General features: G+C 38.0%; 1 protein-coding gene across 2 annotated transcripts in view; it reads right to left on the minus strand.

Moving 5' to 3' along the window:
• Window positions 1-14263, minus strand: part of LOC125236043 (CAPA peptides) — a 56474-nt gene extending 42211 nt beyond the window's left edge. Inside the window, exon 1 of one of the 2 annotated variants that reach the window (XM_048142732.1) lies at window positions 14248-14263. The gene's annotated coding sequence lies outside the window, so the exon portion shown is untranslated. Of the gene's footprint in view, window positions 1-14126 lie in introns of both variants that reach the window. The other variant, XM_048142731.1, reaches the window with a different exon arrangement.
• Between the last annotated feature and the right edge of the window lie 11947 nt (window positions 14264-26210).

A 26210-nucleotide genomic window follows, 5' to 3' on the forward strand; every position in this document is an offset into this window, starting at 1 on the left:
AAAAGCAAAATAACCGCAAAGTCTTATTAAATATTTCTAAATGGAAAGCATTATATTTGCTATCATGTTTATATTAAATTTAGTTTCCTTAAAGCATGAAACTGAATAAATATTTATGTATATGTTATATTTCTTCTATTCTATACGCAAGCGAGTATTAATGATATCGGGGGTGCAATCTCCAAAATAAACGATAATCTTAACCGCATCTCTATTTGGTCCCGTGATTTCGGAATTGCCGTTAACCCCACTAAATGCCAAGCGATTGTTTTGGGAAGCCCCCGCTTGCTTGCGTCAACAGATCTGGCTCATATTTCACCGATTCTCTTCGAGAACACGTTGATCCCTCTGTCAACACAGGTTAAAAATCTCGGTCTCATTATTGACAGTGGTTTGACATGGGAGCCTCTCGTAACAGACATTAGTAAGAAGGTGACAAACATATTACGGGCGCTTTACCGACACAAAAATTTTTTACCGGTCAGCACTAAAACGCTTCTCGTACAGTCGCTGATACTGCCAATTATTGACTACGCTGATGTATGTTGCACCAACATTACACAAGCCTCGCTGTCCAAGCTTGATCGTCTCCTAAATAACTGTATAAGATTCGTTTTTAATCTTCGCAAATATGACCATGTCTCCGCTTTTCGCCGTAAACTTAATTGGCTCCCAATTCGTGAACGTAGGTCATTGCGAATCTTGTGTGTTCTTTATTCGATCCTATTTGACCCAGCTGCGCCCAATTATCTCAGGACCAACTTTCAGTTCGTAGCGGCTCGGCCGGGTTGTGAGTTGCGTCCTTCTCGTGCGCTGAAACTGGCTGTCCTCCCTCATCGCACGGGATTCTTGTCCAACTCGTTCAGCTGTCAGGCAATTCGTCTATGGAATGCCCTCCCTCTGCCTATCAGGCAAGCTCAGAGTAAACTCTCTTTTAAAAGCAAGTTGCGTAAGCACTTATTTGCAAACATTCGAAATTAAAGTCTACTTGATGTCTCGCACTAGGTACATTTATTTATTTATGTATGTGTATTTTATTTATATATTTGTATTATACTAATATATATGTAGGTTTATTTATTGTATTTGTGTATGTTTATTTTATAATAGTAGGTATCGACTTGTATTTAATCATTACAATCTCATACTGGCTCTATAATATTGTGCACCAAACTAACTATCTCTGTTTTGCCCAATGGTTGACTGGTAGAGAATGCCTTAAGGCGTTAAGTCCGCCATTTGTACTTTTTATTGATAATTTGTGCAATAAAGTTTAAATAAATAAATAAATAAATATTTATGATTAAAGCTATTTTTCTACGAGAGCGTAGACACTGCTACGTCGTAGACGATGCTCGTAGCATATGCTCATTCAACAGTGTGAAGGCAGGCCTACGTCACTCGCTCGTCGCGCGTTGTTCTTAAGGCCGCCATTTTTTTTTTCAAAATGGCCGACTTTTTTTTGTCGGTTTTTGAAGTTTGTCCTAGCGACCTGAAATTTTGGTCATAGAATCTCTCTAGGGTCTAGATTCGAATGATATAAAAAAATTTCGAAAAATCCTACAAATAATATTAAACAATGGAAGGAAATAATATTAAACAGCGTGGGTCTGTTGCGTCGTTTGCCCCGGTGTGGGATTTGGCAGGTTGCCCGGAACCGCCGAAAAACCACACCTTTCGGCCAGAAGTCTGCGCTCGCGATGGTGTCCTGCAGCGGCTGCGCGGCACGCGCACAACGAAGGAGCTGAAGTGCACGTAGTAATATGATGGTGATATAAAATATATACCAATACAGGAAGTCTTCCTTTGAAGTAAGGGTGTGAAGCAAAGGAACTTTTCATTATCCTCCGTTTCACGTTGCATTTTTTTGTTTATCTTATTTGGCACGTTATTAATTTTTTATTGTTCCTTGAAGTTATGGTGTGTACTTTATTAATTTATAATGTAATCAAATACAATAAATAAATAAATATTGGGGACACCTTACACAGATCAACTTAGCCCCAAACTAAGCAAAGCTTGTACTATGGGTGCTAAGCGACGATATACATACTTAAATAGATAAATACATACTTATATAAGTATACATAGAAAACATCCATGACTCGGGAACAAAATATCTGTGCTCATCACACAAATAAATGCCCTTACCGGGATTCGAACCCAGGACCGTGGCTTAGCAGGCAGGGTCACTACCGACTGAGCCAGACCGGTCGTCAAATACATGTATAATAAAATCATATAATATAAGCGGTTAAAATTAACTTTAAAATAGATTTACAACGTCATTTTTGGTACAAGTTTTTACCGCCGACTGTACCTTTCTTTCAACAGTCTTCTACTGCTCTCCGAGACGTTCATCGATGGGGATACGACGTTTCATAACGGAGTTCCTATGACCACCTTTCTGCTCCATCATCAGTTCAGCTCCATGATACCATAATATTGCATTGGCACGTGATTTACATATGTGTGCAAAATTTCAGCTCAATCGGAAACCGAGTCAAATTTAACTTCTACGTTTTGACCCAAACTAACACACTAACAAGGCAAGTTGAATAAAAGCTTATAATAAGGTTTGTCTGTGACGGTACAAATGAAAATGCCTACATAATTTAAGCCATGAAATAATCAAGTAATTTTTTATGAAAATAAATTATGAGCCGGGTTTTTTTGGCGCAGATAAGCAATTTGAACGATACCAGTACTTAACTACTACTACTTCTGTGATTATCTGTAAGTTCCTAACATCAATAGACATACTGAATAACAGTTTCATAAACTTAGTAATAGTAGGTACTTAAACGATTAAGTCCCGTTTGCAAATTAAAGTATAATTAAATAAATATGTTTCAAGTTTAAATGTAAGATCAGTGACCTCATATCAGACCTCAAAAAATGAAATCGCAAGTATCCCGTGTTAGCATATCTTCATGGCAAAGGAGAAAGAAAAATATAATATTTGTTGAAGATAAAATTATAATGATTAAGGTGAAATTGTCTATTTAGCCGCGGAGAAGGAAGTTAATATTGACTAATCTGTATGAGTGAGGATCAAGTTAAACAAATTTTATATTTAATTTTCTTGAGAAACTGAATATTATCTTTGAGAGGTCGACAGCTTAGTTGCTTTTATTCTTTACTAGCTTTTGCCCGCGGCTTCGCTCGCATTAAATTCTAAAATTGTGGAATGGTCCAAACAAACTTCCAACCCCCGTTTTAGGGAAGTGGGGGGTAAGAAAGAGACAAAAAGTAAACTATGTCACTCCATACTCCAATTAAAAAATGACGTCAATTCGTCGCTCCGTTTTGCCGTGAAAGACGGACAGACTAACAGACACGCATACTTCCCCATTTATAACAACAGTACATACATACATTCACGCTTGTATTTCATAAAGGGGTAGGCAGAGCACATGAAACTACTAAAGTCTCAGTGCCATTCTTGGCAATTAAAGGGTTGACAGAAAACGAAAATTGTGACATTGCAGTGACAGGTGGCCAGCCTCTCGCCTACGCCAAACTTTAACCTAAATCCCACAGTCGACTTCTACGGCACCCACGGGAAGAAATGGGGTGGTGAAATTCTTAACCCGTCACCACACGGGCAGCATAACATTAGCACAGTATAATAAAGAGTACTATCGTACAGTATGGCCACTCCCGCTCCCCGCTGAAAGTGCCGCCCACCCCCGTTAAGGAATGTTCTAAGTCACCGATGTTTTTAGGGTTCCGTAGTCAACTAGGAACCCTTATAGTTTCGCCATGTCTGTCTGTCCGTCCGTCCGTCCGTCCGTCCGCGGATAATCTCAGTAACCGTTAGCACTAGAAAGCTGAAATTTGGTACCAATATGTATATCAATCACGCCAACAAAGTGCAAAAATAAAAAATGGAAAAAAATGTTTTATTAGGGTACCCCCCCCCCCTACATGTAAAGTGGGGGCTGATATTTTTTTTCGTTCCAACCCCAACATGTGATATATTGTTGGATAGGTATTTAAAAATGAATAAGAGTTTACTAAGATCGTTTTTTGATAACATTAATATTTTCGGAAATAATCGCTCCTAAAGGAAAAAAAAGTGCGTCCCCCCACCCCTCTAAATTTTGAACAATATGTTTAAAAAATATGAAAAAAATCATAAAAGTAGAACTTTATAAAGACTTTCTAGGAAAATTGTTTTGAACTTGATAGGTTCAGTAGTTTTTGAGAAAAATACGGAAAACTACGGAACCCTACACTGAGCGTGGCCCGACATGCTCTTGGCCGGTTTTTTTGTATTATCGTGGTCTATCCATAACCCACCTAGCTTACCGTGGGACTAAGTCAATCTGTGTAGTGTAGAATATATTCAATAAGATCGATACCGCAATTTCAAGTAGAATTATACGCCTACTCGCATCTAGTTGGTGTTACATTCGACTTATGAGATTAACATCGGATGCTTTATGCATACCCTAACACAAAGGTAACCACATGCTTCGTCAGAAGAACAGTAATCCACACAAGCTTCGCTTAGCCTGTATGTCTACCATAATTTCAGAATATGTAAGTCGATAGCGAGGTTTAAGCGGAAAATTTATGGGGAAATTGAGTTTTATCACACTAGTGCATAATACTAGGTACCATACACAGGTTCGTAAAAAAATGTTGAAAATCGACAGTTTCATAATGTTCCGTAAAACTTTTTACAATAGGTACAGTGAGTTGCAAAATTTCATGGAGAAATTATGAATTCAATGATTAATTCACCATGTACAGTCAAGAACACAGCTGTTAATACAAAGTGCCAAAAATATATATTATGTACAAACCTTAATGTATTCAGGGAATAAAGTTATGTATACATATTTTTCTGCGTTCACTGCTGTGTTGTTGACTGTACAATACTTTTGTAAATAATAATTGCTCATGTGCAAATAATAATTAGCAATTCGTGTCTACAAATATGTGAAAGTCATGTTGTATCCCAACTCGTGAGTTTTCCAATTCCGCTCCTGTATCGTAATGTGTTACCCTCATCTGGCAGAATAATTTCAGTCCGAAACACACTTCGCATAACATGTTTCGCAGAAACACTTTCGGTCGAATGGTAATTTTGCAGAAAACTTAGTTGGCATTATTACTACCACGCATAAGATACATTTGGCAGAATATTGTTTTACAGAACATTACTTTGGTCGACTTTGGTTTAGCATAATTGTCTGTACCATAATAATCTTATAGCATAATATTACATTAGCAGAATTATTACTCGCTATCAGAAAAGAAAAACTGCCCCAGAGTCACCGTTAGGTACGACGACGAGCGAAGCGAGGAGGAGTGTTAGGTATCTTGCATCCCCAACACATCCAACTCGCTATCAAATAGCTAATTACAACTTTATGCCGCCTAAATATTATGCACAAATATTATCTGCAAATGTATTGTTCGACTAGAAGACTATTATGCTCAATCAACATTATGACAACAGACGATTCGGTATTACAAAAATCTGCGAAATGATTTGTGCCAAAGCATATTCTGCGTCAGTTGTTTCTGCCAAACTTGACTTCTGCCAAGAACTATTATACGAATCAAATATATGCGTAAAAAGTTTCTGAGATAATAGTGAACCTAATTAACATTGTAAGGCCACGGAAGCGCTGGTGGCCTAGCGGTAAGAGCGTGCGACTTTCAATCCAGAGGTCGCGGGTCGAACCCCGGCTCGTACCAATTAGTTTTTTGGAACTTATGTGCGAAATGTCATTTGATATTTGCCAGTCGCTTTTCGGTGAAGGAAAACATCGTGAGGAAACCGGACTAATTCGCTTTCGTGAAACTAGTGTGTACGCCAAATCTTGGGATTAGTTGTCACAGCGGACCCCAGGTTCCCGTGAGCAAATGCCGGGATAACGCAAGGAGGATGATGATGACACATGGCCACAGACTAGCCGAAGTGACGAGGTGGCTTACGATGGAGCTCGCTCAGAAGGTGCCTGTTCATCTTTGATTTGAAGCAACCTTCAAATGAAGGGTTAAAATGAAGTGGGAAATACACCGTGTTTTTATTGAATTCCGTTAACTTTAAGGGAAGGTTCTTTAAATCAAATACAATTAATTTCTCTAACAATGCCTCGCGCAAAGTTACTAGGCCTATGTGAGTAGACTGTTGGGTTTTTTTTTTCTTTTTTTTTTTGGTTTATGTAGTTTTGTGTTAGTTTGTAAGTATGTAATTGGTGTATTTTTGTAATTATATATGTTTGTTAAGATTATGTAACTAAATAAATAGAAACTAGCGTCTTAACTCTCACGGTTATCGAGTTATTAAAAAAATAAAGATAATTACTGAACACGTGTGTGACAGCCTTTACCAATTCCTAATGTTATTTGTTTTGACATGTGCCGTCAACCAGTTGACACTAACTTGAAGAATACTTAAGGATCTCTCTCACACTAATATACTCATTTATTATCTATGAAATGAAATTTTTTTTTGCGAATTTAACTAAAAGTGATATACATGGTGGTGTCTGTTAATGAACCTAACGACGTGTAGAATTTAACGGGAAACAAAAAACACGGTGTATAAAACACGCCGGCAAGGAATTGTTAGTTACGTAAATGACGTTGAGGATGTCATAAACTAGGGGAAGTACCTGTATCTATGAGTGAAGCGTAATCAGTCCATTAATTGAGAAATCCATGTGTGACAAGCATTAGCTCCGAAAAAGCGTCACGACGCTATCTTTAATCCTTCACTTAGCGTATCTTTCGTATCGGTCGATTATAATTGACAACTTTTAGGTTTTGCTAGCGTGGATTAACGGTTGTAAACAGCTTAAATATTGAGCAGTATAATTTACAACCTTTTTCGTTGATCTATCTGTCGCGCCTGTCTGGTACGAGTATGTAGTAAGTACTTTACTTGTAAAGTAAATGTCATCTTCTCAAACATGCAATGAAATATTGTCTTTACGTTCCTTAAAATGGGCTGGGAAGTATTGCTTTTTGGGCGCAACAACTCGAGAGGACTGTCAAGGGATTTCATATTATTTTTTAGGCCTAGGCCTGCAAAGTAACTTTTTTTTTATAAAATATTGTCCTTAAGAGCATTTTTTTTTATTTCATTGTATGTTTGAGAAAAGCACTATACATGCCTCGGCATGAAAACGGATTCCCGGCCTCGTATCCCTATCCGGCCTCGCTCGCACGCTCGCTCGGCCGTATATACCCACTTGGCCGGAAATCCTCATTTTCCCAGCCTCTGATGTAATGTACTATTTTGACCCCCGACGCAAAAACGCGGCGTGTTATAAGTTTGTCGCATCTGTCTGTCTGTCTGTCTGTTTGTCTGTCTGTGTGTATGTCTAACTGTGGCATCGTAGCTCCCGAACGGATTAACGGATTTCGATTTAGTTTTTTTTTGTGAAATATGGATTAGTCGGGAGTTTTCTTAGCCATGTTTCATGAAAATCGGTCCAGTATGTCGGGGTTTTTTTCAAAATTTTAATTTTTTGGTTAGGTTATCAATACCAGAGATGTATTTAACATTAAATATATACGGTAAACGGAGGACCCTGGTTCGATTCCAGCTCGGAACACTTGGAAGCCTTGGTCACTTTTTCTTTGTACCCTTTAATGATATTTATTTAATGTACATACATACATACATACATACATACAATCACGCCTGCATCCCATATAGGGATAGGCAGAACACATGAAACTACTAAAATTTCAGTGCCACTCTTGGCAAATAAGGGGTTGAAAGAAAACGAAACTGTGACATTGCAGTGACAGGTCGCCAGCCTCTCGCCTACGCCACAATTTAACCCATATCCCATAGTCGCCTTCTACGACACCCACATTAATTAATGTTTGTGATATTAATAGTAGTGTGACTACTTGAAAAAATACAAATTAAAATATTTTCCATTCTTAGAATACGAGTAAAGTGTATTGTATGAAATAAATTAATAAGCAATAAATATTATAATAATATGGATTGCTAAACAGATTGACTAAATCCCACGGTAAGCTCAAAGAAAGTTTGTTTTTTATACAATATTAGCCTGTAGGAGTACGAGTAGACTGGTCGCCTGATGGTAAGCGATCACTGCTGCCCATGGACACCCTTAACGTCAGAAGGTTTGGAGGTACGTTGCCGGCCTTTAAGTTGGGCGGATGCTCTTTTCTTGAAGGTTTGAGACGTATTCACGTGTAAACATCGGGATGCATTTTAAATTCATTATACCCGATATAATCCATTTCCATAGTTTTATTTCATGAGTATTATGTGGTGAGGGGTTAAGAATTTCACCACCCCCTTTCTTCCCGTGGATGTCGTAGAAGATGACTGTGGGATATGGGTTAAATTGTGACGTAGGCGAGAGGCTGGCAACCTGTCACTGCAATGTCACAATTTGCCTTTTTGCCAAGAGTGGCACTGAAACTTGAGTAGTTCATGTCCTTACCTTACCTTGGATACAGGCTTGTTTATATGTATGTATATGTATGTATGTATGTATTTCATGAGTAAATATCGCGCTAACCGAAGGTAATATTACATGTTTAGATATGGTAAGTGCATCGCATAATTATAACTAAAGGCCGCAGGCTGCGCGATATCGTATCAAAGCCTGATCCAATAGTTTACCGGAAATTGGTCCCCGGATACATTCAATTTGTGGCCACGAACGTGCAGCCGGCGTAGCGAATGGCAATCGTCGACGCCAGACGCCGACAGAAATGCAGTCTGGCTCTGTCGCGCCAATACGCAAGAGCGATAGAGATAAATAGCTACGAATCAGATATTTAAAGTCACATACAGGTCGAACGCGATTAATTAACATGTTTTTACCTTTTTCCCAACGTTTCGGCCAGGTTGCACTGGCCGTGGTCGCGGAAGACTGACGTCCCAGCAAAGTGTCAATGAAGATGTAAACACCACAAAACTACCCGATATTAATTTATATAAATGTTCGAGTTAGACAAATAAATATAATCTACCCGCTTTTAGTTAATGTTTATTTCCCACCGCACGACACACAGCACTCACAATATCCACGCACTGGTCCGAAGATAGATCTTTTGGTTTGAACATTTGAATCACTGGTCCCCATGTTGGCGATAATCTATACCCGTCTTCCCTGATAAAGTTTTATACGAATCAGATATTATCGAGAGCGTCTGTGCATTTGGCTACGCACCTGGTTATGTTTATAGACATAATTATACAGCGTGATTTTGTAAGTTCTAACTAGAGATGGGCCAAATATACGGACTTTGCCGAATACGAATATTCGGCCGAACATTCGGTTCAGCTGTTACCGAACCAAACATTCGGCTGAATATTCGGTTCCGCCATATTTTAAATCCTGACTTAGAGTTAAAAATTAACCTGTAAAAGTATCCTGACTTTTCAATGATTGGTAAGTAATGGGTACTAACCCTTAATGTTCCTATAATTTAGTGCATAAGAAAAATTTGGTTTTGTATATTAAGCTACGTTATTTTAATTTTTAACATAATTAATTAATTATTTTAGGTACTTATATTTTAACGCATTTTAACTCACTTTGGTGGTTTCTTAGAATTCTGAAATAGGATGTCATTATCCGACGAATTACGAAAAAACTTACGCTATTTATTTCCTTTGTTTATTCGGTAAATATTTGGTAATATAACCGAACTATTCAGCCGAATACGTACATTGAAAAACTTGCCGAATATGCCGAATACCGAATATTCGGCCCATCTCTAGTTCTAATCAAACTTTGGATAGTGATATTTAAGGTCGTAACAACCAACGCAGAAATCACAAAAAAATGGCTGTTCCTTAGAAATGAGCAGCATCGCGTCAGCCAATTTTTTTTTCGTTATTTCAGCGTGCGTAGCCGAATCCACAAACGCTCACGAAACGAAACGCTCGTAGAAACCTATCTCTATCACTCTTGCGTATTGGCGCGACAGAACCAGACTACATTTCGCGGTGTTTCGTTTTCGTTTCGCGTCGTAGAAATACCATTCGGCTACGGGGCCTGAATTGGTAAGCAATATGTTAACTTGAAGTATTTAAAGTATTTTTATTAGACACTACTTTAAATTGAATATTGATACTGAAATAAACTTTTTCTACTTGTCGACTGTAATCTGTCAATTAGGACACCACAGACTAAACTATAAGTGCTAACTTTTCAGTGTTGGATACTCTATGGCAGTTCCGACTCAATTATAATAAGCTCATTATAGTTGACTTTATTTAACTGTAATAATTTCAAAAATAGAACTTCATACAATTTCTATACTAATTTGCGATACCTCGCAATATTTCTTGCATCTGAAACACATTTTTTTTATCTGTCGCGTTATCGGCCAATCAGAGACGGTTATTACAAACAATTGGTTGCTAGGTAATTCGATGTTGATACAACGGTGAACGACTCTATTAACATTAATTTTAACTTGCATGAATGATGGTATTTCCGTCCATTGATGATGAAGATGATGACTCGTAGAAAATTGTATACAATAGTAATATAATTAATCTTTTCACTCTCGTACCGTACTATTTGCGAAAAGCTTTGTATTATATCACGATTGTATAAAATACTATAACGATCATCACCTAAAGACTGTAATGATTCACAAATTTACAAAAAGCGTTATATAATTACCTAGTAAGAAGTGTATCTAAAACCTTGATGATATCCAAATTAATGTAGGTAGCTAATATATTAAAATTGGTCACGCTAAAATGTAATCTGTTGAAGTGTTTTCCTCCTGTGACAAAAATTCTGGCAAAATTAGGTTGTTATTCGACCACTTGTCAATATTTCCTTCAATTTAAATTAATTAAGTTTTCTCATACACCTTAATTATATGTAACGAAATTAATTCATATTTTTAGCGTTATATTAATAATGTTTATAACTTTAACATACATACATACATAAACTCACATCTATATTATACTCAAGTTTCAGTTCCACTCTAGGCAATACGTTGAAATAAAACGAAATTGTGAGTTTCATGACAATTTCATTGAAATATGTTTTCAAATAAATAAATAAATATTGCAGGGACGGATTGCCAGCCCATTGCCCACACTACAATGGTACCCATATGCAGCAGTCGACTTCTACGGCACCCACAGGAGGAAAGGGACCATCTCACGGGACACTTTATCATTAGGTAAAGTACCTATTTATTATTTGACTATATTTATTAGACATTTTAAATTATGCTTTTTCTAAAAAAAAAAACATGCAACACTTTTGAAATAAAATCCCCAATATCTCACTTAATGCACTTCCCAAGAATAGGTTACTTTCCTATATTTAAAATAAAATATTTTGTACAGTGCTCAAAATAAAGCACCAAATAGTTAGAAGAAAAATATGGACAGTATAGTTATTTTGAAACATAATTTTTATTTAATAAGTCAAAGAGAAAGATAAAATGTCAATGAGTTGACCGTGACGTCACTCCTCACGATTTCATATTCATTCCATATTAGCAAATCGTTTTGACAGTTTTTAAAAAGAAGCTGATTTGACTGTTACAGTCGTAGGAAAATAGCAAATTATTTTCTTAAATAATTGAGGTACGATTTTTAGTACTAAGATTGTAAATCTCTACTAACATTATAAATGGGAAAGTGTGTGTGTGTTTGTTTGTCCTTCTTTCACAGCAAAACGGAGCGACGAATTGACGTGATTTTTTTAAGTGGAGGTTATTGAAGGGATGGAGAGTGGCATAGGCTACTTTTTGTTTCTTTGCACGAGCGAAGCCGCGGGTAAAAGCTAGTCTTATATAATTCATCCTTCTTTGTACAGAGCAATTGACATGTTGACCGATAATGGGACCTGAGCAGGATTAAGCCTACCTGCTATCCATTAACATTAGGTACCTATGCACTTTCAAAATGTTAATGGATGATTCATCGTTATTGTTTTAGTACAAGAAACCAATGTTCCTCCTTTTTAGGGTTCCGTATACCAAACAGGTACAAAAGGAACCATGGTGCCGCTTTGTCCGTCTGTCTGTCGGTCCGTGTGTCAAATTTTTATTTATTGCTAGTAATGACAAATAGACACTTGTTGTGTGTTGTTGTTATTGTAAAAAAAAAATTGGTAAGTAAATTATAATTAAAGTGACCATCCAATTCGCATACATTTTTAGAAATGTAAAAAAAAATTACGTGAACTTCAAAAATATTGGTACGAAACAATCGCTTATTGAACGACTGAACTGCGAATTGAATGACGAACTGTAGGCGAAGGCTTCGTCGTGATCACACCTCCTAAAACATCCTGTATTTATGACACAATATATGCGATCTAGGGTTTCACTTTTATTTATTTGAGTTTTTTAGACAATAAGTAAATGTCCTTATTGTGTGAGAGATCATTATCTGCCCCTTTAGCACAACGCGCGAGTCCATACATCAAGCGCGACTTCAAGTAATTATGGACTCGCGCGCGACAAGGCAAGTTGTGCTAAAGGGGCTGGAAGGGTTACAAAAGGCAGAGATTTTTCAGAAACGTCTGCGGATGAATTTTAGGGTTCCGTAGTCAATTAGGAACCCTTTATAGTTTCGCCATGTCTGTCTGTCCGTCCGTCCGTCCGTCCGCGGATAATCTCAGTAACCGTTAGCACTAGAAAGCGAAATTTGGTACCAATATCTATATCAATCACGCCAACAAAGTGCAAAAATAAAAAATAGAAAAAAATGTTTTATTAGGGTACCCCCCCTACATGTAAAGTGGGGGCTGATATTTTTTTTCATTGCAACCCCAACGTGTGATATATTGTTGGATAGGTATTTAAAAACGAATAAGGGTTTACTAAGATCGTTTTTTGATAATATTAATATTTTCGGAAATAATCGCTCCTAAAGGAAAAAAAAGTGCGTCCCCCCCCCTCTAACTTTTGAACCATATGTTTAAAAAATATGAAAAAATCACAAAAGTGGAACTTTATAAAGACTTTCTAGGAAAATTGTTTTGAACTTGATAGGTTCAGTAGTTTTTGAGAAAAATACGGAAAACTACGGAACCCTACACTGAGCGTGGCCCGACACGCTCTTGGCCGGTTTTTTAAATACTTAAAAAGAAAACTGGAGAAATTGAAACGTGTGACAGAACTCGAACACAAATTCTGCCGGCTTAGTCGAAGTGACAGTCGCTGACTGTGGAAGAAGCTAGGTACCTAGCTACGATACGCTTACAAAGCGTAAGCAAATTGTGGCGTTGGCTAGGTTCTCTGCTCCTGGAACACTAGAACTGATTTTCGCGTTTTTCCTATAATTGAAATAAAATTTATAATATTTACTATTGCAACATTTTAAATTTGCATTTCTTTATGGCATCATTTATCGTTTAAAAAGGTTTTCTTTTGATCGACAAATGTATTGCACTAGCAGTACTAACACGATCACTTTTTTGAAAGAAAATGCAAGTTTTTAAAATACTTTGATTTCTTCTTTAGATTTGATAAAAAACTGTCAACTTTTTCAAGCACAAAAATATCAGTGTTTTTTTATAAATTAAGAATAGGTATAGTGATTTGTTTTGTAAAGGGAAAAATTATTGTTTGAGCACTTTTCGTGGTAATAAAAGTTGAGTTTCAAGGCGCGAAGGTTAAAGAGATTTTACCACCGAATAAAACACATTTTTGTACTGAAAAGCAACTAAAATTGTGACTAACTACTTAAATCATTTATTCGTAACTAAACAAAATTCAAACCTGATCCGCAATTGTGACTAATGATCATTGTTGAAAATTTCATCATACAAATAGCAATTTTCATGTCAGTTTTTTTAAAACTCAAGAACCTTTGCTAGTGATTGTGGTAAAAAAATCTACACAAATTTCGTTCCTACTATGTTTAATCCCCAAAAACCCCGGCGTTCTTGGACAAATACAAATTACAATTTCAATTTTCAATCGAATTTTGAACTCTTATAGAAATAAAAGAAAGTGCATGTACCTTACATGGTACATGAACTACATGCTACTTAGGTACATCATGAATAATATGATTATTGATTTCAATAAAGAAAGTACAATTTTATAAAGAAACTTCCAAAATTTAAAATCGAAAAAAAATACCTGTCTTGTAAAACACTAAAATAAATCACCTCGTCAATACGTGTTCTGTTCAACACGCTGTAAGTTCCCGAAAATTTCCGCACGCTCAGCGCTCAACACGCTCGTCACTCGATGCTCAAGTCTCACTCAATGCTCAATACTCAGACTCACCTGAGTGGCTGGCACCTGTTGCTCTCCGAGAATGCTCGGCTGCGGGCCGCGCCGCACGTTATATAGCGCTGGACGCCCGCGTACCAAAGACACTCAAACTTTACGATATGCTAAACAGTTCAGGCAGGCAAGCATGGTCGCGTGATAAACAATGTAAAGTCCGTTCTGTTAGGAGTAGAAGTGCACGGTTTTTGAAGAGGCTACCTACTTCTTTGAAGAGAAGAGTTTTTACGAGTTTGTGATCCGAAATGAACTCGGAATTTACTCTGATTCGGGACTCGGCAGTAAATTTTAAATCTAACTTTTTGGTACTAGAAATGAGTGAAAGTTTTTAATATTTTTTTACAGTGACAAATATTATTGATTGGTTGTCTATCTTACAAATACAATTCACGGTGATTTAGCACATTATAAAGGCTGTTGTTAAATTCTCAATGAAAGTACGAAATGTATCATTCGGCTGCATACAGATACGCAGTAAGCCAGTTTTCAATAATATGTCTAATAAACTTTTTCCTACCTACTTCTGTACAAACCAAAAACGTATTCTGACTTTTAAAATAATAGCACAGAATATACAGGGGAGACCGGGGCCACTTGACTATAGGGGTAGGTTGACTAACTAATAAAATAATTTTTAAGAAAAAAAACCGCCTTCCTTTGATAAATCTGGTGATAAATACTTTCAAATGTTGGATTATGTTATCAATTCGTCTGTATATTTTTTAATGTTTGTTATTCGATATCTCCGTCATTTCTGAACCAATTTTGAAATTTGGATGATTCTGAAGTACTTACAGATGAGAATGATTATCAGAACGGAACTCTAACCAGGGGCGGCTCACTCTTCATCAGCAGTTCCACTGCACCAAATGTCACTGTTCTGGACGTAAGTGCATGCTGTTCTTATAAAAATACCAAAGTCACTATAAGTGTGCCGTTCAGATTTGAGGAGGTCCGTTCTGACCATCATCAGCAGTTCCACTGCACCAAATGTCACTGTTCTGGACGTAAGTGCATGCTGTTCTTATAAAAAGATATAAAAATACCAAAGTCACTATAAGTGTGCCGTTCAGATTTGAGGAGTTCCATTCTGACCATCATCAGGAGTTCCACTGCACCAAATGTCACTGTTCCGTACGTAAATGCATGCTGTTCCTTTAAAAACACAAAAATCACCATATGTATGCCTTTCAGATTTGAGGAGTTCCCTCGATTTCTCCAGGATCCCATCATCAGAACTAGGTTCTGAGAAAAATGGGACCAATCTGTATGCACATAAATTCAATCAAAAAAAGAATTTTCAAAATCGGTCCAGTAACGACGGAGATATCGAGGAACAAACATTTAAAAAAAATACATACAGACGAATTGAGAACCACTTCCCTTGAGATTTGGAAGGCGGTTAAAAATGAGCCAAAAATCAAACTTGAGCCAACCAGTGAGGTACGAAAGTCCGTCACCTCCCCCCGCTCAGTCACCGGTGAGCCTCTCGTACCTCATATCGTATCACTGGTTGGCTCAAGTTTGATGTTTGGCTCAATTTTTTAATAGTTAGTAAACCTACCCCTATAGTCAACTAGCCCCGTTCCTACAGCCTCATTTTATTTCACTACGACGTAATTCGTAGCAAGAGAATGTGGACGCCAATTTTTCTTCGTAGCACTTCTGACACTCGTAGACCCGTAACCGTAAGAACCTACGGTTTGGAAGACGAATCAAGTTATCGAACCCAATCGAAAACGCCTTACTTATCCATCTAAGACTCTAACTTGCATTTCGCTTGTATTGTTACAACTTCGGAGTGTTTTTCGCACGTACATATTTAAACTTCTGCTTGTTCAAAATTAATATGTTAAATTATACGCAAGTATAGAAACATATCAATTTTTTTTTTTTTAATTTGTGTTTTTCTTTATGTTAATTTATAATTCTTTAAATAAGCCTAACGAAAGAGAGACAAAAGCACTGTCTTAGAAACCATCACATCATCGACGTAACAGGTTAAAAATAAATCTGTCGAAATCCCCGTGAAAGTTTGGGCACCACCGGCCGACGGGGTAGCGGAATCACGTACGCTGTTTAAAGATAATTCATTTACATCGGGGGCCGATTACGGAGGCGAATGTTTTCTATACACAATGTCTTGTTTTTAATGCGCGGGGGTGTAAATTAATATTAAAATCGGCCTCGACCCTTGCCACCGTGTCCGAATGGCGATAACGGAGGACGCTGGTTCGAATCCAGCTTTGAACACTTGGAGGCCTTGGTCACTTTTTCTTTGTCATTTTATTTCAGTCAATATTAAAATATGTTGGCGACTTTAAGACTAGAGATCGCGAATTCAAACTCTGGCTCGTAAATATCAGATTAAATGGGTTATTGTTTATGATTCAAACCCGGCTCGAAACAATGAGTTTTTCGGAACTTATGTGCGAAATGTCACTCGATATTTGCCAGTTACTTTTCGGTGAAGGAACCGGACTAAGTAATTCCAATAAGGCCTACTTACCCTTCGGATTGGAAGGTCACATGGCAGTTGCTTTCACCAAATTAGTGCCTACGCCGAATCTTGGGATTTGTTGTCAAAGCGGACCCAGGGATCCCACGAGCCGGAATAACGCAAGGAGGATGAGTCGAGGATGGCGGGCGAGCTTAAAGCTAATCTTGTTTCCTGACAATCTCAGTGAGGTACTGTACATTAGGCAACTATTAGTTGAATGTTGTATCATAGCCCTGGCTGATAAGATTAGGCCTTTTTTTTTTTTTTTGGATGATGAAATATGTTGAGTTTTATAACCAAGCTAGCACTTGATCATAGCGTAGCTAAGCTGTGGATGGATGGACACGGACAGATAGACAGACGGATGGATATGGCGAAATGATAAATATTCCTATTGAATTGAGGTAGGTAACTACAAAAACTTTGCAATGTAACCATCAGAGGTAAAATAAAATCACACATGTATCTTAAAAACTTTTTTTAGTAACAAAAAAACATTGCAACTCGCATGTATTTAGCCTCGGGAGTAGCAGGCATTGATAGGCTACGAAGACTGCTTACCTATAGGGTGGCCGTATACTTGTTTGCTACCAACGTATTATACTTATAATTTTATTAAAAAGAAGCCATTTCTGAACTTAATGTGCAATTTAACTATCTTTGGCTGTATTTACTATAATAGGCTAGTTTCCTACTAGTCAAATCCGCTTCTTTTTATGAACTGTCAAAACGATTTGCTAATATGGAATTACTATGAAATACTGAGGAGTGAGGTCACGGTCAATTCATTTACTTTATATCTTTCTCTTTGACTTATTAAATATAAATTATGTTTAAACATAGCTGCTGGCCATATTTTTCTTCTAATTATGTGGTGCTTTATTTCGTGCAATGTATAAAATATTTTATTTTAAGTATAGGAAACTAGCCTATTACTGCTACTACTTGGAATTCATACATAAATATTAAAAGAAAAATATTTATTTAACTTATTTTTCTACTTTGTACCAAAGACATATTATTAAATCCGTATAGACAGATAAAGTCTAAGAAAAAAACGTACCTCAGTACCATACAGAAAAAGGTATGGTGGCCTAGATGGCATTACCTACACCTTTGGGGTACGCTCAGTTAGATAGCGCTAATATTAATATTTGACATTTTGAAACATATCAAGCTAAGAATATGGGCCAAATTGTCAAAACTGAGGTTCAAAAGTTTTAAGCCTGTGTCAACAGACGGCAGTCTATGCACTGTGATTACACATTTTAGTTCGATAGTAACTCTCTATAATACTCGATCCTCTTTCTTTGTACTTACATGGTCCATGTCAAAGTACTTAAGTGTTAAAATATCTAAATTGCACATATTTACACTACAACCTTGATAAATACATACAAGTAAATTACAACGATGTTAACATAAATACTAAATAGTGTAATGTAACATGTTTTGCCATTTGATATTGTTGAACCTTCCACAAAATCGGCTTGATTGGAAATTATGCCCAGAATAGTAGCCCTAAAACGGTCGATAAGGTCAGGAAAAGGCCAGAGAGGCTACTAAGACCTTCTAATACGTTACCCTAAGTCACGTAAAATGTCGCATTGACAAACCTTATGAGTTTAACGTTATTGTGGTAAGAAAACACTCATTGTGATTTATTTACAATATTTTACAAACGTTTAACACTTTCTGTTATAAACACTGACTATGATTGTAGTTCTAAGGTACCCTAGAGGTGCAAAGGGCCTTCACAAGCTCGCGCCTCGCCTTCCTATCTTCATCTTCAGCGACCCTCATGGCCTCGTACCAGCTCAAACCGGCCGTTCGAAGCTCATTTTGGACGGACCGCTCCCATTAACTATAATGACCACATTTTAGCTAAATATTCTTACTGAAATATTTAAACTAGTCAGAAAACACACCCCGCATCGTTCCTGACGCAAAGTTACAGTCACCGGCATAAAAAAGTGATGATTTCTGTACCTTATCACATTAACATCTTGTATGAAATCTCATACGAAGTAGTCAAATGATTAAAAGCGACAAGGTACAAAAATCATCACTTATTTATGCCGATGACTGTGCCAATCACACTTGCCAAGTTGCCACGTCGTAGTAAGTAAAAAAATCATAACCCTAATTTTGCGTTGTAGTCGGCTAATAATGGCAGTAAGTAGGGCAATGGCATTTGAGGATAAAAATAATAAAAACGATATCGTTTCTGATCCAGTTGTGACGCGATAGGCAGAGCAGATTAACCTAATTGAGATTTTTGAGCTTCAATTTAACATTAAAATTAAACAAGCTATAATATTTTCTAAGCTGTCTATAATATACCAAAGATCTGTGTAGCTTTATTTAATAATACGATACAAGTGCGTAAAACAGGAATTTCGAAACGAGTTTTAAATCGACACGAGTTACGAATTTCCTTTTCACACGTGTATCGTACGACGTTTTTCAGTACAGATGGCCCTCCGAAGTTTCGACCTGGCATATAATGAACCACTTCTCGCACTAGTGCGTAAAAAAACACCATCTGTACTGAAATAGTAGTACATTACGATACAAGTGCGTAAAAAAAGGAAGTTCGAAACGAATGGCGATAAATTATAAAGTTTCCTCAATTCCTCATGAATCCGATTATATTAGAGGAATCGAAGCTTGACAAACTTTGACTTGAAAACTCAATATGCTTAACAAACATAACTAAATAAATGTCACTGTTTTGAACTTAAATGCGTGCTTTTCTTACAAAAATACCAAAGTCACTATGAATGTGCCGTTCAGATTTGAGGAGTTCGGTTCTGACTATCATCAGCAGTTCCAATGCACCAAATGTCACTGTTCTGGACGTAAGTGCATGCTGTTCTTATAAAAATACCAAAGTCACTATAAGCGTGCCGTTCAGATTTGAAGAGTTCCGTTCTGACCATCATCAGCAGTTCCACTGCACCAAATGTCACTGTTTCGTACCTAAATGCATGCTGTTCCTTTAAAAACACAAAAATCACCATATGTATGCCTTTAAGGTTCGAGGAGTTCCCTCGATTTCTCCAGGATCCCATCATCAGAACTGGGTTCTGAGAAAAATGGGACCAATCTGTATGCATATACATTCAATCAAAAAAAAATTTTCAAAATCGGTCCAGTAACGACGGAGATATCGAGGAACAAACATAAAAAAAAAACATACAGACGACTTGATAACCGTCCTTCTTGAGAGATATGAGGCGACGGTTAAAAATACGACCGAAGGGTGTACGTTGAGGAAAACGTCGTACGATACACGTGCGAAAAGGAAATTCGTGTCGATTTAAAACACTCCCTTCGGTCGTGTTTTAATTTATCGCCACTCGTTTCGAACTTCCTTTCTTACGCACTTATAAGTCGGTTTAAATTTATATTTATTTTTAGCATTGAAATATAATTTGTTTCATCTTAAATCGGTCAAGCAATATTAAGGTCATTAACTAGTTAAGGTTGTGAGAATTTTGATACGACCGTGATAGTCTTAGCAAGGATTAATTATAGATTTACAATCTTCATCCTAAGTATCGTAGCTCCATTTTTTAGCGCCACCTATTAAATACTAAAAAGACGGCTACTACCACTCGTTTTCGATTCTGGTTTGTAGTAATTTAAATCGCTAATAGAGGCGATATTAGTAAACGGAATTCACAAAATCGAATGGTCAACATTCAAAAATCGCCTCTCAGTAATAAATTCCAACTTGTGGGCACAAATAGACCATTTTCAGACGTCCCAAAAACTAATGACCGAACAGTTTGTGAATGCGTAGCTCGCGTAGGCGACATGAAGTAAATGATGGATTGAGAGGACAGCTGAGAAAGGCCTCCCGCCGTGTGCGTGATGACGGGCTCTAGGCATTAGAGCACTCATTATTCATATGAAAGCTTGCCCTTAAGGTAACAAAAATGTAACAATAATATCTGTATCAAAAATAAACTAGAGATGGCATGTGCCACGATTGTAGCAATCAAGAAATAGAGCTTGAGGATCGAGGTAAGCTAACCTTTAGGCTTGTGTAGTACATGTACTAATAGTACAAACAACACAATTCCCTGCACTGTACTAGACTGAACTACTCCCAAATGATTCTGCTCTCTAGTACATTTAGTACAATCACATACGCGCAACAGAATGGGAGCGAAAGGAGCGAAGAGCCGAGAAGTGACAATGAAAATGACAGCAAAGCGATCCGTGTGATGTGATCCGACCACAATCGAACTAGAACCAACTGACTCCCACCGAGTGCGCGCGAAACGGCCGATCAGCTCTCGGCTAGTACGAGCGAGCGTTACTGTACGCCATATGCAGAATTTGTCTCTCGCAGCCTGGCTCTCTCGGTGTAATGCTGTACTAAATGTCCTAAATTTGTACCTCCGAAGTGTACTACTTCGTTCTTTTAGGACCTAAAAGAACGAAGTAGTACACTTCGGAGATCGTACTAGTTGGGAGCGATCTTTTCAGTGAACGAGCCGCCACAACTCTACTAACCTTCCTACACCCCGTTTCTGACATTATTCTTGCAACTAACTAAGTTATTTATTTACTTAATCGTATGGCAAATTATATCTAAAAGCAGAGTGTAGCCTTGAGGTTGCTAAGCCAGGCAACCAGGTCCAGTGTCACGATGTTCAGATCTTCAGCAGGCCCGGGGTATGAGTGGAGCGAACAGCGTTGGAAATGTGAGTAGTCTGGTCCTCCATTCCGCATTAGCAGAGTGGTGAATCCGTCCAACCCCAATTGTGTGTGCCTGATTTGAAGCGGCCATGACCGGTCCTCAGCCTATAGCGACACCAGATTTTTTTTTCTACTACGTCGGTGGCAAACAAGCATACGGTCCGCCTGGTGGAAAGCAGTCACCGTAACCTATAGACGCTGCAACTCAAGGAGTGTCACATGCGCGTTGCCAACCCATTAGAAACGTGTACACTCCCTTTTGCTGTGTTAAATACACAGCAAAAAGGAAAGTACAAGTTCCAAGGAGGGTTCGGGTTGCCGACTACTCAAAGGAAAATAGACGGAACAAATTAGTTCCGTAGGTCCTTCCGTCACCAGCACACCGCCCCCTCATTGAGCTCTGGCAGCTTTACTCACCGGCAGGAACACAACACTATGAGTAGGGTCTAGTGCTATTTGGCTGCGGTCTTCTGTAAGGCGGAGGTACTTCCCCATTTTCCGAGGAAGATCAAACCCGGTCGGGTAATCATAGGATTTGGCGTAGACACTAGTTTTACCAAAGGCACTGAGGCACTGACATCTGATCTACGGAACGGACTGGCCTCGAACCTCAGCTACGAGGGAGACGAGGCGATTGACATCGATGATCGACATAGGCTTCTTTTTGTCTCTTTCTAACTCCCCACTTCCCTAAAATGGGAGGCCGAAGTTTGTATGAAGCATTTTTTTTCTAATTTAATGCGAGGGAAGCTGCGGGCAAAAACTAGTACTTGTATCAACTGCCAATTAACTATTAACCACATAATATCTGGGCAACCGAGCTTCGCTCGGTTCTGTTTCGTATCCTTGACATGTGTCGCCATCTAGTTCAAAAATGAATAGTACCTACATCGAGCGAAAGAATTCTCAGCCTTAACAACACAACTACTCCACACGAGATGGCGCGCATTTCGCCACAAAAACTCAAATAGTGTATTTTCTATTCGTTTTAGCCTTGACCTGTGTCGCCATCTAGTGTTTGCAATAAATAGTACTTACATCGACCGAAAGAATTCTGTCTTAACAGTACAACTACTGCACACGAGATGGCGCGCGAAGAAAAACGCATGAAAACTCGAAAATTCGCGTTTTCCGGGACCTAAGGATAAGTTAGACCGATTTTTCACCCCCAAAAACCCCCACATAACAAATTTCTGCGAAATCGTTAGAGCGGTTTCCGAGATCGTCAGTGTAAATAAATATATATATAAATAAATAAATAAATAAATAAATATACAAGAATTGCTCGTTTAAAAGTATAAGATTAATAAAGGAGAACACGTGTAAGGTGCGGTTGTCAAACTTCAAGTTATCAACAAAGTTTCTTGGGTTCAGGAGCTGGACCAAAATCTAGTGCCCTTTCCGAGAAGATTGACCTTGACCTTAAGTAAATTTTTACGCGTCTCTTAAGGTCTCCCCAAACTTAATATCGACGCGCATAGAGTCTATGGTGACAGTCTATTTCGCGTAACCCGCATTTACTGATGTATGGAGTTACAACTTTATTTATTCCTCTATGGCTGTCGCCGACAAAAAATCGCCTATTAAATAAATATTATAGGACATTCTTACACAGATTGACTGAGGCCCACGGTAAGCTCAAGAAGGCTTGTGTTGTGGGTACTCAGACAACGATATATATAATATATAAATACTTATATATATAGAAAACATCCATGACTCAGGAACAAATAGCTGTGCTCATCACACAAATAAATGCCCTTACCGGGATTCGAACCCGGGACCGCGGCTCAGCAGGCAGGGTCACTACCGACTGCGCCAGACCGGTCGTCAAATTAGGTCGTATTAGCATGAGCATACCTATGGATGCGTTCAGCGACGAAGACTGGTAAGCGTCTTCATACATTTTGGTCAGCTAGAGCCGATTCCGCGTCGATTACGCGTCTCACTAGAGATAATCGATCGGTAGTATTTTTTCTATTGAAATTCTTCCGACATCCGATATCGGATCGGATAATGTGAAAACGGCCTTACGCTCCATGTGCTAAATTCCTAAGAAACGGGTTGCGGTGTGCGCCTTTTGCCTTCAGAAAGTTACAGTGTAGCTTTTCCTCTGAAGTGTAAAATTAAGGCAGATTATAGGGTCTATACCTAAGAGTAGAATCGTTGACGATCCGAGGCCCAGATTACGAAGCCAAATGCACAAACGCTTACGAAAATATCGTTATCGTAGCTAGCTATAAATAAATAAAATATATAAATCAATTTTAATTCAGGCAAAAAACCCATATAAATAAATAATAATAATAAATAAACAATAAATATTTGCTTACGAAAATATCGTTATCGTAGCTAGCTATAAATAAATAAAATATATAAATCAATTTTAATTCAGGCAAAAAACCCATATAAATAAATAATAATAATAAATAAATAATAAATATTTTAGGACATTCTTACACAGATTGACTGAGGCCCACGGTAAGCTCAAGAAGGCTTGTGTTGTGGGTACTCAGACAACGATATATATAATATATAAATACTTATATATATAGAAAACATCCATGACGCAGGAACAAATATCTGTGCTCATCACACAAATAAATGCCCTTACCGGGATTCGAACCCGGGACCGCGGCTCAGCAGGCAGGGTCACTACCGACTGCGCCAGACCGGTCGTCGAATTAGGTCGTATTAGCATGAGCATACCTATGGATGCGTTCAGCGACGAAGACTGGTCAGCGTCTTCATACATTTTGGTCAGCTAGAGCCGATTCCGCGTCGATTACGCGTCTCTTAGTGCGTTTTCACATTATCCGATCCGATATCGTATGTCGGACCGATATCCCATACATTACAGGCGCCATCTTGGATTTTTTCTATTGAAATTCTTCCGACATCCGATATCGGATCGGATACTGTGAAAACGGCCTTACGCTCCATGTGCTAAATTCCTAAGAAACGGGTTGCGGTGTGCGCCTTTTGCCTTCAGAAAGTGTTACAGTGTAGCTTTTCCTCTAAAGTGTAAAATTAAGAGGAGATTATAGGGTCTATACCTAAGAGTACTTAGAATCGTTGACGATCCGAGGCCCAGATTACGAAGCCAAATGCACAAACGCTTACGAAAATATCGTTATCGTAGCTAGCTATAAATAAATAAATCAATTTTAATTCAGGCAAAAAACCCATATGAATGACAAAAACAAACATCAAAGTAAAATAAGATAATACAGTGTATAAAAAGTGTAAAAATACAAAAACAATAATTAAATTAAAATAAAATATTAAAATACAGGCTATCTCTATCGCTCTTCCGTATTGGCGCGACAAATCCAGGCAGCGTTTCGATCGACGTCTGGGCACAGAATATATAATAGTACAAGTACAGAAGGCCCACTGTTTTGATGTTCACGAAATGCCGCCTTTTTAAATGCCTACAAAATTCTAACAAAGAAACGAGCCGCACGTGCGCAGCGTCGGATGATAGGGTTGCCTATGGATTAAAACGAATTAATTCTCAGATAAAATGTTATACTATTTATTCAAGTCTTGACTACTTTCTAGGTATATATACAGTAATTATATATTTTTGTTTAAGCCTTCAGCATCACAAGCCTTATTGAACATTTACGTGGGACTTAATCAATAAGATATGTGTAAGATTGTCCTATTTTATTCATGATGTCTATTTAACTAAGCATTATTAGCCATTCCACACGTGGACATCGCATATGAACCTTAAAAAAAACTCGCGACGTAAAGTAACAATAGAAAGTGCGAACGTGCGTTCCGTGAGAACGCGCGCCACCCCTGATTAGGCCGCGAACTCGCGGCCGCTAGCATGTACTTGTAGCGCGGCGATAGAATCGCGGAGTGAGCCGCCCCTGGTCTGGGGGCCGATTTTTGAATCTCACGGCGTTCGAATTCAGAAAATTGTCACTGAAAGTCGGTTAATAGTAGGCAATTGACCGTTTTCAACCGGTATTTTAGTGACAGTGAGACTTAAAAATCGGCCCCCTGGCGTCAAAGATTGTCATTTCGGCTAGGCCTGCAGGGACAAGTAAAATTTACCAATTGGTTCTCATCTCTGCTTACATACTAGTGTAACCCAACCAAAGAAAAAAACCGGCCAAGAGCGTGTCGGGCCACGCTCAGTGTAGGGTTCCGTAGTTTTCCGTATTTTTCTCAAAATCTACTAAACCTATCAAGTTCAAAACAATTTTCCTAGAAAGCCTTTATAAAGTTCTACTTTTGTGATTTTTTTCATATTTTTTAAACATATGGTTCAAAAGATAGAGGGGGGCGCACTTTTTTTTCCTTTAGGAGCGATTATTTCCGAAAATATTAATATTATCAAAAAACGATCTTAGTAAACCCTTATTCATTTTTAAATACCTATCCAACAATATATCACACGTTGGGGTTGGAATGAAAAAAAAAATCCGCCCCCACTTTACATGTAGGGGGGGTACCTTAATAAAACATTTTTTTCTATTTTTTATTTTTGCACTTTGTTGGCGTGATTGATATACATATTGGTGCCAAATTTCAGCTTTCTGGTGCTTACGGTTACTGAGATTATCCGCGGACGGACGGACGGACGGACGGACAGACAGACATGGCGAAACTATAAGGGTTCCTAGTTGACTACGGAACCCTAAAAAAACCCTGACATAGTGGACCGATTTCCATCAAACATGGCTAAGAACGCTCCTGACGAATTCAGATTTCAAACACCGGTTTTGAC

The sequence above is a fragment of the Leguminivora glycinivorella genome, chromosome 18 (genome assembly GCF_023078275.1).
Source record: "Leguminivora glycinivorella isolate SPB_JAAS2020 chromosome 18, LegGlyc_1.1, whole genome shotgun sequence".
Taxonomy (NCBI): domain Eukaryota; kingdom Metazoa; phylum Arthropoda; class Insecta; order Lepidoptera; family Tortricidae; genus Leguminivora; species Leguminivora glycinivorella.